The sequence below is a fragment of the Oryx dammah genome, unplaced genomic scaffold (genome assembly GCF_014754425.2).
Source record: "Oryx dammah isolate SB20612 unplaced genomic scaffold, SCBI_Odam_1.1 HiC_scaffold_1, whole genome shotgun sequence".
In the NCBI taxonomy this organism is placed as follows: domain Eukaryota; kingdom Metazoa; phylum Chordata; class Mammalia; order Artiodactyla; family Bovidae; genus Oryx; species Oryx dammah.
Window position 1 is genome coordinate 38042118 of NW_024070185.1, and position 13589 is coordinate 38055706.

The 13589-nt window shown below is 35.5% G+C and overlaps 1 protein-coding gene across 2 annotated transcripts in view; it reads left to right on the forward strand.

The window, feature by feature from the left end:
* Window positions 1-13589, forward strand: part of LOC120864157 (uncharacterized protein KIAA2026) — a 104710-nt gene that overhangs the window by 34472 nt on the left and 56649 nt on the right. The window lies entirely within an intron of this gene.

Below are 13589 nucleotides of genomic sequence, written 5' to 3' on the forward strand. Positions count from 1 at the left end.
TTTAAATGTTAAACCAAATTATTTAAAAACTATACAAAAATAATTTTTATGAAAGATTTCAGGTTGCTTTCTATACTTCTGGAAGTAGTCTCAATCGAATTATAAATTTTAAATGAGAAAAATTTTGAATAGATTTGTAGAACTTTAGAATAGAAGCACAGACCTTTAACATTTAAAATTAGGAGAACCTCTGGAGATAATGTAGTTCAAAATGACATACAAGTTCACTTATGCCAGTTCCTTCACTGGTATTAATTTCCTGAATAAGTATGCTTACTCTGGACTCATCAGGAAAGAATGTTGTGCTCAATTAGTATTAACTTTTAGGGTCAGGGAGTACAAAGATTGATGACCTATCTGTAAGGTTTTTTTAAATAGCAAGAGTAGGGCCCAGAGAGGTAAGTGATTACTCAGAAAAGACTGATAATTTTTATATTAAATCTTATCCCAAACTATATTAGCAATTGCTGATATAATAGAGAACTACTAATGCTAGTCAAAGTCAATTTATAATATATTGTAATAATAAATTAGCTTGCTTTGTAGGATTAAAATTCACCCTGAGGCTTTCAGTACTACCATACTTTTTAATAATAGTTGGTAGTTGAGAACCCACAGTGTTCTCAAAAAAAAAAAACAAAAACTAAACAAAACCCAGTTCTTTTCCTTGTATAGAGCCTCATAAAACTACTCCTGCTATCGAAAAGGAGTTTGTATGGAAGGGGCTAAAGATTAATCTGACAGTAGTATGCAGTAGGTTAGTGTAGAGAGAAATTGAAGAAAAGGAAGGCTTATAGGAAGAAGGCTGTAAGGAGTCTAGTGCTCCACTACTGATGACCAGAAATAGGAAGAAGGTCAGATTGTTCTGGAAACAATCAGTAGGACTTAGTACCTTCCTTGGTATAGGGGGAACATAGGAAGAGACAGAGGAGACTGGAGATAATTGTAATAGTAGCAATAAGAAGAAAATAAAAAAGAATAGTTAATGTTTACTGTGCAGGGCTATTTGCCAGGTTCAGACTGAAGCGACTTAGCAGCAGCAGCAGCACCTCTAAGTACCTCATATGTATTCAGTATTTGTCCTGAATCAGATAGACGAGTAACTTTCCCAAAGTCAGGCAGTTTTTGAATGGTAAATTTAAGATTTGAACCAGAGCATTATGGTTATAGTTTGTACTCCTGAGAAGTATGCTGTCCCTATGACCTAAAAATGATGGAACCATCAAAGAAAATAAAAGAGCTTGAGTCAATGGTGTGGAGACAGATCCCGTGAACTACAGTCTTCAATAAGTTGTTTGAAGTGATGAGGGAAACATTTAAGCAAGTAAGTAGGAATGGCTAGTAAGAATCTGGAAATATGAGAATCCTTTTCTTTTCTCCAGTTTTAAATATGTATGTGTGTGTGTCCTGTGCATAACATCAAATAAATATGGGTGAATTAAGACACGGGAAAAACCCTCCTTTAAATGTCTAGTAACTACGATAATTTAATATGAATTAAGCTTGCTCTTTGGGTAAAGCATTAACCTTTTCTTTTTTAACTAGGGATATTTTAAGCATGGAACAAAGAATAAAATCAAAGGCCTTGGTACCCACTACTCAGCAGTTTTTTTTTTTTTAATAGTTTTGTTTTAAGTTTTGTTATTTATTATTCATAAGTTGGAGAAGGCAATGGCAACCCACTCCAGTTCTCTTTCCTGGAAAATCCTATGGATGGAGGAGCCTGGTAGGCTGCAGTCTATGAGGTCGCTAAGAGTCGGACACAACTGAGCGACTTCACTTTCACTTTTCATTTTCATGATCGGAGAAGGAAATGGCAACCCACTCCAGTCTTCTTGCTTGGAGAATCCCAGGGACGGGGGAGCCTGGTGGGCTTCGGTCTCTGGGGTCGCACAGAGTCCGACACGACTGAAGCGACTTAGAATCAGCAGCAGCATTCATAAGTTACTTTTGCATCTTTGCTAAAAATCAGTTGAACATATATTTGTGAGTTTTTCTGGACTTTCTGTTCTTTACCATCTATAGGTCCATCCTTAAGTTATGTTGACTTAATGACTATGGCTTTATAATAAGCTTTGAAATTTGGTAGTGTGAATATTCCAACTTTGTGTTTTGTTTCTTTTCCCCTTAAAATTTTTAGGCTACCCTGGGATCTTTGCATATCTGTATAATTTTAGAATCATACTGGAAATCCTACCAAAAATAAAAACACCTGAGGGAATTTTGATTGAGATTGCATGGAAGTTTTGCTGATCTTTTTTTAATGTAGTGTCTAATCCAGGGAACTTTTTTATTTCAGAGTTTGTATTTTTTCAGCTCCAGAAGTTACATTTGTTTTTTTTAATATCTTCATTTCTTATTGTGTTCCTTTTAATGTCCTTTTCTGTTAGCTCCATCATCTTAGTCTTTGCTAAGCCAGTTGACCAGTTTTTCTCCTTGTTGTAAGTAACATTTTTCTGCTTCTTGACGTGTCCAGTAATTTTTTATTAGAAATTGTATGTTGTGAATGTTACCTTGTTGAGTATTTAGATTTGTATTTACCTTCTTAAAAGAGGACTGAGCTTTGTTCTTCCAGGCTGTTAAGTTCCTTGTGGATCAGTTTGATGATCCTTTCAACTCCAGGCTGTTAATTTCCTTGTGGATCAGTTTGATGATCCTTTCAACTCCAACTTTAAGCTCTTACAGGATGTGTCTAGAATAACCTTCATTCCAGTTCAGCCCTGCTACTAAGATCTAATGAGCTTTCCTGGTGGGTCAGCAGTAAAGAATCCTTCTATTAAGGAGACACTGGAAACAAAGGTTTGGTTCCTGGGTCTGAAAGATCCCATGGAGGAGGAAATGGCAATCCATTCCAATATTATTTCTGGAAAAATCCTATGGACAGAGGAGCCTGGCAGGCTACAATCCATAGGGTCGCAAAGAGTTGGACACGACTGAGTGACTAAGCACATGCTAAGATCTAACCTCTCTGGAGTCTCCACCAAATGCCCCCAAGTGATGACTGAGAACTCCGCATTTCCTCTGGTCTCCCTATTGTGTCTATGAACTTCTTGATCTTACAATTTTCTAGTCATTCTTGTCCTACTTTGTACCCTTGTATAGATTTCTGAAGCTCTTTTCTGCATAGCTTCCTTGTTTTTAGAATTATCTCACAACTTCTAGGTGCCTTACTCCCCTAATGCTGATTTTCATCTCAGCTCAACTCCATTGGACCATTTGGGTTTCTGCTGTCTCTGCTCATGGTCTGGAAATTAATTGCTTTTGGTTAGGAGGTCAGTCAATTGTAGGGATCACCTCATTTATTTCATTTCTTGGGGAATCACAGTCTTGTACTGTTTGATATTCAATGTCTGAAAACATTTGTTTCATGCATCTTACTCAATTTGTAATTGTTTACAGAGTGAGGGTAAGATTGGTTCAGTTACTGCATCATGACCAGGAAAAGGAGGTCATTTCTGGGCATTTTTTATGTATATATTAATAGATAATATATAGCATTGTTTTGTATGTCTTTAACCTTTATATAAATGGCAGTCTTCTGTTTTCAGTCAACATGTGTCTTGAGATTTAGCTGTGTTGAATTATTTCATTGTATTTTATTTCCAGTGCTAGTGTATAATATTACATTATTTGGCTGTATTACAGTTTATCTGTTTACCTGATAAGATACACATTTTGGATTAGTTCTAGAGTTGCATTATATAGAATGCTACAGTAAACAATTCATGTACTTGTCTTATTTAAGAATGAGGATATGGATAAATAGATCTGTGGGTGTGTATCCATTCTACTTTGTTTTTAATTTTATTTTTCTTCTTTATATTTTGACTCACTCAACCTATTTTCCCAACTCTCCCCTTTCTCCTCTGGCAACCACCAATCTGTTCTCTCTCTCTCTCTCTCTCTTTTTTTTTTTTTTTTTAGACTCTACATACAAGAGAGACCATACAGTTTTATCATTCACTGTCTGACTTTTTTTTTCACTTAGCATAATGTCCTCAGAATCCATCCATGCTGTCAGAAGTGGCAATATTTCCTTCTGTTTTGTAGCTATATAGTACTCTATCGTGTATGAATACCACAAATTCTTTATCCATTCACCCATTGATGGATACTTAGGTTGTTTTTATATCTTGGCTGTTGTGTATAATACTGCAGTAAATATGGGGATACATACTTTCAAGTTAGTGTTTTCATTTTCTTCAGATAAATCCTCAGAGGTGGAATTGCTGGATTATATTGTAGTTTTATTTTTAATTTTTGGGGGAACTTCCATACTGTTTTTCATAGTGGTTGCACCAGTTTATATTACCATCAACAGTGCTCAAAGGTTCCCTTGTATCCACATCCTAACCAATGATTTGTTATTTTTTTTGTGTTTTCGATAATGGTCATTCTGACAGGTATGAGGTGATATCTCATTGTGGTTTTCATTTGCATTTCCCTGATAATTAGTGATGTTGAGCATTTTCTCATGTACCTGTAGACCCTCTGTGTCTTTGGAAAAATGTACATTCAGATCTGTCCATTTTTTAATCAAATTGTTTTCTACTATTGGATTGTATAAAATTTTAAATATATTTTTGATTTTAGCCTCTTACCAGATACATGATTTGCAGATATTTTCTCCCATTAATAGCTTGCCTTTTCATTTTGTTGATGACTTCCTTTGCTGTAGAGAGCTTTTTAGTATGATGTAGTCACACTTAGTTATTTTTTTCTTTTCTTGCTTTTGCTTTTGTTGTCAGATCCAAAAATCTTTACCAAGACCTATGTCAAGGAGCTTACTGACTGTCTTTTTCTTCCAGGAGTTCTATAGTATAAGATCTTACATTCAAGTCTTTAATCCTTTTGAGTTCATTTTTGTGTACGTTGTAATATAGTGGTCAAATTTCATGCTTTTACATGTAGCTGTCCAGTTTCCCCAACACCATTTATTGAAGGGATTGTGATTTCCACACTGTATATTCTTGTCTCCTTTGTCATAAAATAGTTGATATATATACATGGGTTTATTTCTGGGCTGTCTGTTCTTTTCCATTGATCTGTGAGTCTGTCTTTATGCCAGTAACCAACTGTCTTGATTACTATAGCTTTGTAACATCGCTTGAAGTCAGGGAGCATGATGCGTTTGGTCTTTCACCTTCTAGGTACTTCATTCTTTTCCATTCAATTCTATATTCATTCTGCCTTTAATCTTATGGTCATGGGAAGTTCTTTAGTGCTTTAAAGAGTGTTGCTACGCTAATAACTACACTAATATGTTCTTAAAGTTGTTGTAAGGAAGTTATATTGATAAAGTAGTTACCATCATACTAGTTTTGTATAAAGCAGTTAATTATGACAATAAAGTGTCTTATTATATATATTTAAAGAGTAAATTTAATGTACCTATTTTCCTTCCCAAGAACACATGAATATTTAAACTTTTTAACTCTAGATACTCCCCCTCAGTCTTACGTGCCATCATTGTTCAATATTTTAGTTCTTTCTGGTTCTTAACTGCCCAACTGTTGCCACAGCTCTAGTTTTTAATCTAAGATTCTCTCCTTTCTCATACTTTCTTCATAAGTGATTTCATTCATTCTCATACCACCTGTATATAGAAGACTTATGGATAGATGTCTCTTGCCCAGACTTCTCTAAATTTGAAGCCTAATTGCATACTTAATATATTCTCTGGATGTAATATCTATCAGTGACGTTATCAGTGTATCTCATCTGTCAGGAAATAGGTGGCACATTCAAATGGGAAAATTCAAAGAGGGTTTATTTCCAAAGAAGTTGGAATATAGCTGAACATTAAGACATGAAGCTGAGATACATTCATTAGGTTACTCCTTTCTGCCCATGGATGCTGTCAATAAGCATCATAGAAGTCTCCCCACTCCACTGCTGTCATGTCTAAGTCAGAGTCTCCCAAAGAGCCCAAACAGCTGTGGCAGCTCTTCATCGGAGGACTGAGCTTTGAAACAACCAATGAGAGTCTGAGAAGCCATTTTGAGCAATGGAAAACGCTCACAGACTGTGTGGTAATGAGGGATCCAAACACCAAGCACTGCAGAGGCTTCAGGTTTGTCACATATGCCTGTGCAGGAGGTGGATGCAGCCTCACACTTTGTGTGAGGTCACACAAGGTGGTTGGGAGAATTGTGGAAGCAAAGAGGACCGTCTCAAGAGAAGATTCTCAAATACCCAATGCCCTCTTAATTGTAAAAAAAAGTTTTTATTGATGACCTTAATGACACTGAAGAACATCACCTGAGATTATTTTGAACAGTATGGGAAATTTGAAGTGATTGAAATCATGACTGATTGAGGCAGTGGCAAAAAGAGAGGCTTTGCTTTTGTAACCTTTGATGACCATAACTCCATAGACAAGATTGTCATTCAGAAATATCACACTGTGAATGGCCACAACTGTGAAGTAAGAAAAGCTCTAACTAAGAGATAGCTAGTGCTTCATCCACCAAAGAGGTCGAAGTGGTCCTGGAAACTTCAGTGGTGGTTGTGGAGGTGGTTTTGATGGGAACGACAACTTTGGTCATGCAGGAAGCTTTAGTGGTTGAGGTGGCTTTGGTGGTGGATATCGTGGCTGTGAGAATGGCTATAGTGGATTTGGTAATGATGGAAGCAATTTTGGAGATGATGGAAGCTACAGTGATTTTGGCAATTGCAGCAATCAGTCTTCAAATTTTGGACCCACAAAAGGTGGAAACTTTGGAGGCAGAAGTTCTGTCCCCTATGGCAGTAGAGGCCAGTACTTCACCAAACCATGAAACCAAGGTCACTTTGGTGGTTCCAGTAGTAGCAGTAGCTATGGCAGTGATGGAATGTTTTAATTACTGGCAGAAAACAAAACTTAGCAGGAGAGGAGAGCCAGAGAAGTGACAGGGAAACTACAGCTTACAACAGATTTGTGAACTTAGCCAAGCAGAGTGGTAGCAGGGCCTAGCTGCTACAAAGAAGACATGTTTTAGACAATGCAACTTGAGGACTGTACTTGTGATTAATTGTGTAACAGCTAATTTTAATTTCTGTTCTGTGGAAAGTGTAAAGCATTTTGTTGTTGTTGTTGTTTTTTTGCACCCATGCTGTTGATTGCTAAATGTAATAGTCTGATCATGACTCTGAATAAATGTGTCTTAAAAAAAAAAAAAACACATAAGGCTGTTAGTAAACAAGGGGGATTAGTTACTGGTACCGTGAAAGTGAAGTCGCTCAGTCGTGTCCGACTCTTTGTGACCCCATGGACTGTAGCCTACCAGGCTCCTCCCTCCGTGGGATTCTCCAGGCAAGAGTACTGGAGTGGGTTGCCATTAGAAGTACAAAGAAGAGACTATTGAGATGATACCTTCCTTTGAAGGACACAACTCCCCCCACAAAACTTTTAAGTCCATTTATAAAAGTTTTATTCCACTTACGTGAACTTAATACACACGTTCTTAACAGTTATGCTTATATTGTTCATGAAATTTTAACAGGATATTAAACAGAGCTAGTCATCATCTCAAGTTATTTCCCTGTTATTATTTGTATAGCACATGTGTGTTAGGCAAATAGCAAAAACTTCACAAAGAGGAGGCCAAGGGAATAAATACTTTACCCTACTTTCCTATCTTGCCAGGACACTCTTGACTAAACCTAAGGAAAGGTAGCGGATGAGGTTGCCTACTGATACAGATAAAACTATACAGTAGAGAATAGTTCTGGAGGCAAACAAAAGACATTTGCCATAGATCTCTTCTTCAAAATGATTACATCAAAAATTAATTATGAAAGCCTAATGCTTACTCCTAGATCTTGATCTCACTGTCGTGCTCCCTATCTTTGTGAATGGCACCACCATCTGTTAGATTACTTAAGTTTGAAATCTGAGATTCATACAGGACATCTTCCTTTCCCTTATACACAAATCAAAATTCAATCCCAAATATTGATGTTTTATTTCCTAAATCTCTCTTTAATCTGCTTCCCTCTGTCTTCTCTGTTTCCATCCAGTTCCTTAATCTCTCACTTAGACAACTATAATCTTCTCTTAATTAGTGAAACTGTGTCCATGCTTACCCTCATTCTATTCTGTTTTTCACATTAAAGGTAGAATTTTGTTGCTGTTCAGTAGGTAAGTCGTATCCAACTCTTTGCGACCCCATAGACTGTAGCATGCCTGGCTTCCCTGTCCTTCACTGTTTCCAGAATTTGCTCAGATTCATGTCTAAAAAGTAGAATGAACTTTTCCCAATGCAGATTTGATCATGCCTCTTCCCTGTTCCCATTACTTTCTACCTCCTCAAAACAAAGCAGGTACACACAAGAACTTTAATGGCTTAATATAGTTTATAAGACCCTGCTTTCAACTTTTGGCCTCATCCTATCTCTCTAACCCCATTTTACACCCTTTATCCCACATTCTTGCTATGCTTGTCACGCTAGTCTCCCTTTTCTCTCTTCTGTGCCAAGAGATTGTTAACTTTATGTGCATCCAAATTTAGAGTTTACATTAAAAACATATGAAATGTATCAAGAATAGTTAGACCTTTTATTTTAACCTTTGTTTTCTAAATTTTCTAACATAAGCATGATTTTCTTTTATAGTTGAAAATGCAGTAAGTATTAAAATTTATAAAGTGCCACCTAACTTGTGGGATAAGCAGAGTTTTTTGTTTTTGTTATTTTTTTTTTACATCTTTTGGGCCTTTCCCAAGATTTTTTGGTGGGAAAAAAAGGAAGGAAATTATGATATGTCTTCAGAAGGAATATACGACATTTCATCAGCAACATGTAATGTGATACATAGGAGTGCTAAACAAAGCCTCCCTCCCTATGTACAATTATTCTGCCGGCTATCATGATTTTATCAATCTGTCGATCTAATTATCCTGTTGAGAGTTAGTCAGAGACTAGCTGAGAATATGGCTACTGAAAAATTTGGTCTGAAAGGGACTTTGAAAACATCATAAAGAAAGGTCAGATTGGAAGACAAGGAAGGTTGCAGAGGTTACTGTAGTTGTGCTTAAAAACCTGGGCGTACCTTTCTCTTTTTCATTGTTTTTTGATTAAAACTTCTGGTATAAGAAGTGGGAAAATGTTCTCCTGTTCATTAGCTTTAAACAACTTTTTATTCAATATATTGGAAATTCAAGTTGGCAGCAAACTGAATAATTCTAGTCCATATTATGGTAATATGGCAATACTTCAGTTAACTAAAGTATCTAATAGACAGGTATCTAATAATTTTTAGGTGATCATCTGGGCAGACACAGACCTAAAAGTAAACTATTTTTAAAAATCTTTAAGTCCAACAGTTAGGTCTCTGATTTGTGATCTGTTTCAGTTAAAGGAAGGGAGTCTTTACTCTGTATTTTATTTTTATAAAGTAGGTAGTTTCCCTTGCTTGTACATTATAGGCCATAAAAACCATGGTTTCTTAGATCAGATTACAAAAATCTTGATATTCCTATACTATTATCTTTATTTACCTAGATGCATTGGAACCAATACAAAGGAGATGGCAGATGATACGTATTTAACAGAGAGAAATAAACATTGAGTAAGGGTTGGATATGGACAGGAAAGGCTGGCGTGCTGCAGTCCATGGGGCCGCGAAGTCGGACATGACTGAGCAACTGAACTGAACTGAGGGGTTGGTAGTCTGGCCTTCTCCAGGTAAATGCTAATAGGGTAGCAGCCAGTCTTGGAGCTGATTAGTGTAGAGAGGCACTGTTGATTTAGAAGACAGGAGCACTATAAGTCAAAGAAGAAAATGGAATGAAAGGGCTGATTAATGTGTAGTTGCTGGAATAGTCTTTAAGCTACTCGTGACACTGCATTTTGTTAATAATGATGACGTTGAATCATTAAGAAAAGATTAAACTATAGTTTGTGTTCCTTGTTTATTAAGCCGGAATGTATGTAATACATTTTAGATAACTGTTTTTTAAAAAATTGTTAAAATTGAAAGCTAGCTTTCCTCAAGTAAATTTCAGTTAATCCGAAATATGATAGTATTAGGTAGCAGTTTTAATCAAATAGCCATGTTAAAAATATTGTACCACTGCACCATTCTTTTCTTTGCAAAACGATTTGGATTACCAGAAGTAGTGTGCATGTAAGTTGTATAAACTTATTGGTATTTTATTGATCTGGAAAGTGCTGAAGTTAAAAGAAAAAATGTTTTCTGCATTTTTGTGATTTAGAAATTACGATTTACATTTGATTTATTTTCAAATTCTTAATAACCTAAAGTAACAATGACTTAATGAAGTAGACATTTGTCATTTGTGACAACCCCACAGTTTTGAACAGTTGCCCTACATTTTGGTAATTTCCCATGTTATAAGCCCTAACTTAACAAAGCAGTTCAGCACAGTTCAGTTGCTCGGTTGTGTCCAACTCTGCGACCCTTATGGACTGTAGCACACCAGGCTTCCCTGTCCAATACCAACTCCCAGAGCTTGCTCAAACTCATGTCCATCGAGTTGGTGATGTCATCCAGCCATCTCATCCTCTGTCATCCCCTTCTCCTTCCTTCCTTCCTGACTTCGCAAAGCAGTTGCCAGGAAATCTGTATTCTCATACCCACTCACAACTAAGCTAAGAAGTTCCATGACCAGTCATACTCTTCTCACCTGAAATTGCTTGGAACCAACATGAGGTGGCAGTCTTAGGCAAGGAAGTTTATCTTTTGATAGAGGTGGTGGTGGGAGCTTCTAGTTGTTCTAGGTTGCTAGGATCAGAAATACCAAATAATAGTGGCAGTCTAATTTTTCCTGGAGAAGTTGTCAAAGTGTAGTTGCAGTTCATATCTGTTAAGTTTGGTTTGTAACAACAAACCGTTAACAGAGCTTAATTCCTTTTCTACTCAGCTGGAAGAGATTCTTTTGTTTGTAGCTAAGTAAAAAGCTTGACTAAACAATATCAATAATTGCTTTTCCTAAAATATAATATTTTATATTGAAAATGTAAATGAATGTCTTGCTTTCCTTTTTCATTCAACCAGCTTAAACATTGTGTTATAATGGTTTTTCAGTTAATGGATTATTTTGCATTACAGTTCCTGTATATGTTTCTTACTAGATTGTAAAGTGTGTGGCCCATACTTTCACCTCTTTGTATTTTTATACATGATAGGCATTAGATAAAATTTATAAAACTACTAAAGTTAGGATACTTTAAAACATATAATAACTTTTTTGTAAAGCTATTTACTCATGAGTGATGTTCCTGCCAAGTTATATATGATCAAAATAACCTTAGGCACAGCTTCTGTTAGTATTTTACATAGTAACAGATTAATTTTCTCTAAGCCAGTAAGGAACAATCAAGAACTTGTCCAGGAAAAAAAAAATTGTTCATTTCGTAGTGTTTACCTTTATTTACAGTTTTATTGAGAAATGATTGATATATATCACTGTATAAGTTTAAGATATACAGCATGATGGTTTGATTTACATAAATGATTACCAAAGTAGGTTTAATTATATCGATCATCTCATGTGGATGTAATGAAAAGATGAAAATTCTCCTTGTGATGAGAACTATTAGGATCTACTCTCTTTAACTTTCCTTTTTCCTATTAGTGAATGTGGTTTTTATAAGTATCCTCAGGCAGTCTTATAGCATCACACAAATACTGAAGGCTTACTTTTTGAGCTAACATTTTAGAAACATGTAGCACTGTATTTGTTTTAGTATAACACCTCAGAACAATTTTTTAAATTAAGAATAACTTTGAAAGCTGTTTTTTTTTAATCTGTCCTGGTGAGCACACTGGTTTGCTTCCGCATTTTTTAATATAGTGTTTTTTAATTGTTTTACTTATATTTTAAGTGTTTTTTTTTTTCATTGGCATATTATAGATATTGACTCTAGAGGTCTTTGGCAAGCTCCCATTCCATATGTACCACACTGCTGAGGACAGGATAGAGACTCTCAGTTCCAATTCTAAAGGATTATTCCACATTATGCTGGCCTGTACCAGACCAGACTTTCTCTTCCTCCTACCTCTTCAGTACTCATGGTTTGAATTTAGAATCCATCATTGTCTCCTAAAAGGTTTAGTTCGTAGGCAACATAAGCATGAGTAGCAGCCCTTGAATAACTTCAGGCAGTGTCCATATTTGGCTGCATCATAACACCACTATGTCATGGCCTTTCCAGGTACGTGATCCTGCAGAATGCATGAATAATTGTGTAAATTTTCTTCTTCCCAGAGTAAGCCAGTTGGTGCTAACTTTAACCTACCAATGGCAGACTATTTATATTGCTGATCTTACACTAATACACTATGTAAGCCTAAAGAAATTATCTCATCGTCCTTCTATGTCCTTAATGTCCCCATCTGTAAGTTGAATAGTATCTGAAATTGCCATATCTCTAGCCTTTATTGGCCAAAGGTTGCTAACACTGTTTTAGGCAAAAACAAGTCCATAAAAGTGTTTTGTCTGCTCCAACTCCCCGTTTCATTTTCTTCCCTGAGTACTAGTTATTACTCTTTCACCGATACAAAAACAGAGCATAACTGATTGTGACATGGTTGACCAAAATCAGTTTCAGTGCCAAGTATACTGAATGCACTTTTTGATGGCTGATATTCGAACAGATGCAATTTCCTCTACCGAACCGTTAAACTCTTGAGTTACATTTCATGAGATTAAATTGAAAACCTTTCCTTTAGTTAACAGAACATTGAATAAATGATTACTCTTCTCAGTATATATTAACTGTAGAGAAACTCAGTTTCATGTTAAGATACAAAATATACATAAATCTAACATGGTAAGATATACAGTATCTATAAGTCTTTTGGCTCTTTTATAGCTCCTGGCTAATATTCTTTAGCTTTTAAAAAGTTTATTTATGAAATTTTTTTTTATTTCATTGGCTGTATAGTTTAAAAGTCAAATAGTACTACTGAGGCTTTTAATGAAAGACAGCAACTCTTACTTCAGCTCATCTTCAAATTCATGACTCAGAGACATCTACCTTTAACTTTTTAGGTAATTTTTCTAGTGATTATTTCCATATTTCTTAATATATGCTTATGTTGCTCTTAAGAGTTCTTGATTTTTTAGCTTGGCATTATCTGTTGACATCCATCTGTGGAAGTGAAGATTTATTTCACTTATAAGTATTTCTGCTAATTTGCAAGTTACATGCTCTTTTTCTGTTAATATGGATCTTTTCTGCCTCATCTGTTTTATGTATTATTGATTAATAATTCAGCTCTATCTCATTTTTTACCCCAAACTAGACATTATTGTTACTGTTTTTTGTAATAATGTTTATTTACCTACATGGTTCACAGTTGATTTGTTCTTCAATCCTTCTTTCATCTTAGAACTTCTGTGCTCATCTTTTTCCTGAAGTATATACTATAGAAATATTTTCTCTGTATCTTTAAATTTAGATAGTTTCTGTTACTGTCTTCAAGTTCACTGATCTTTTCTTCTGCTATGTCTAATTTGCCGTTAGTCCCATTCAGTCCCATTTTCATCTCAGACATTGTAGTGTTCATCTCTAAAAGTTTGACCTGAATCTGTTTTATATTCTTATTACTCATTATTTTTAATTCCCTCTTTTACTTCTTT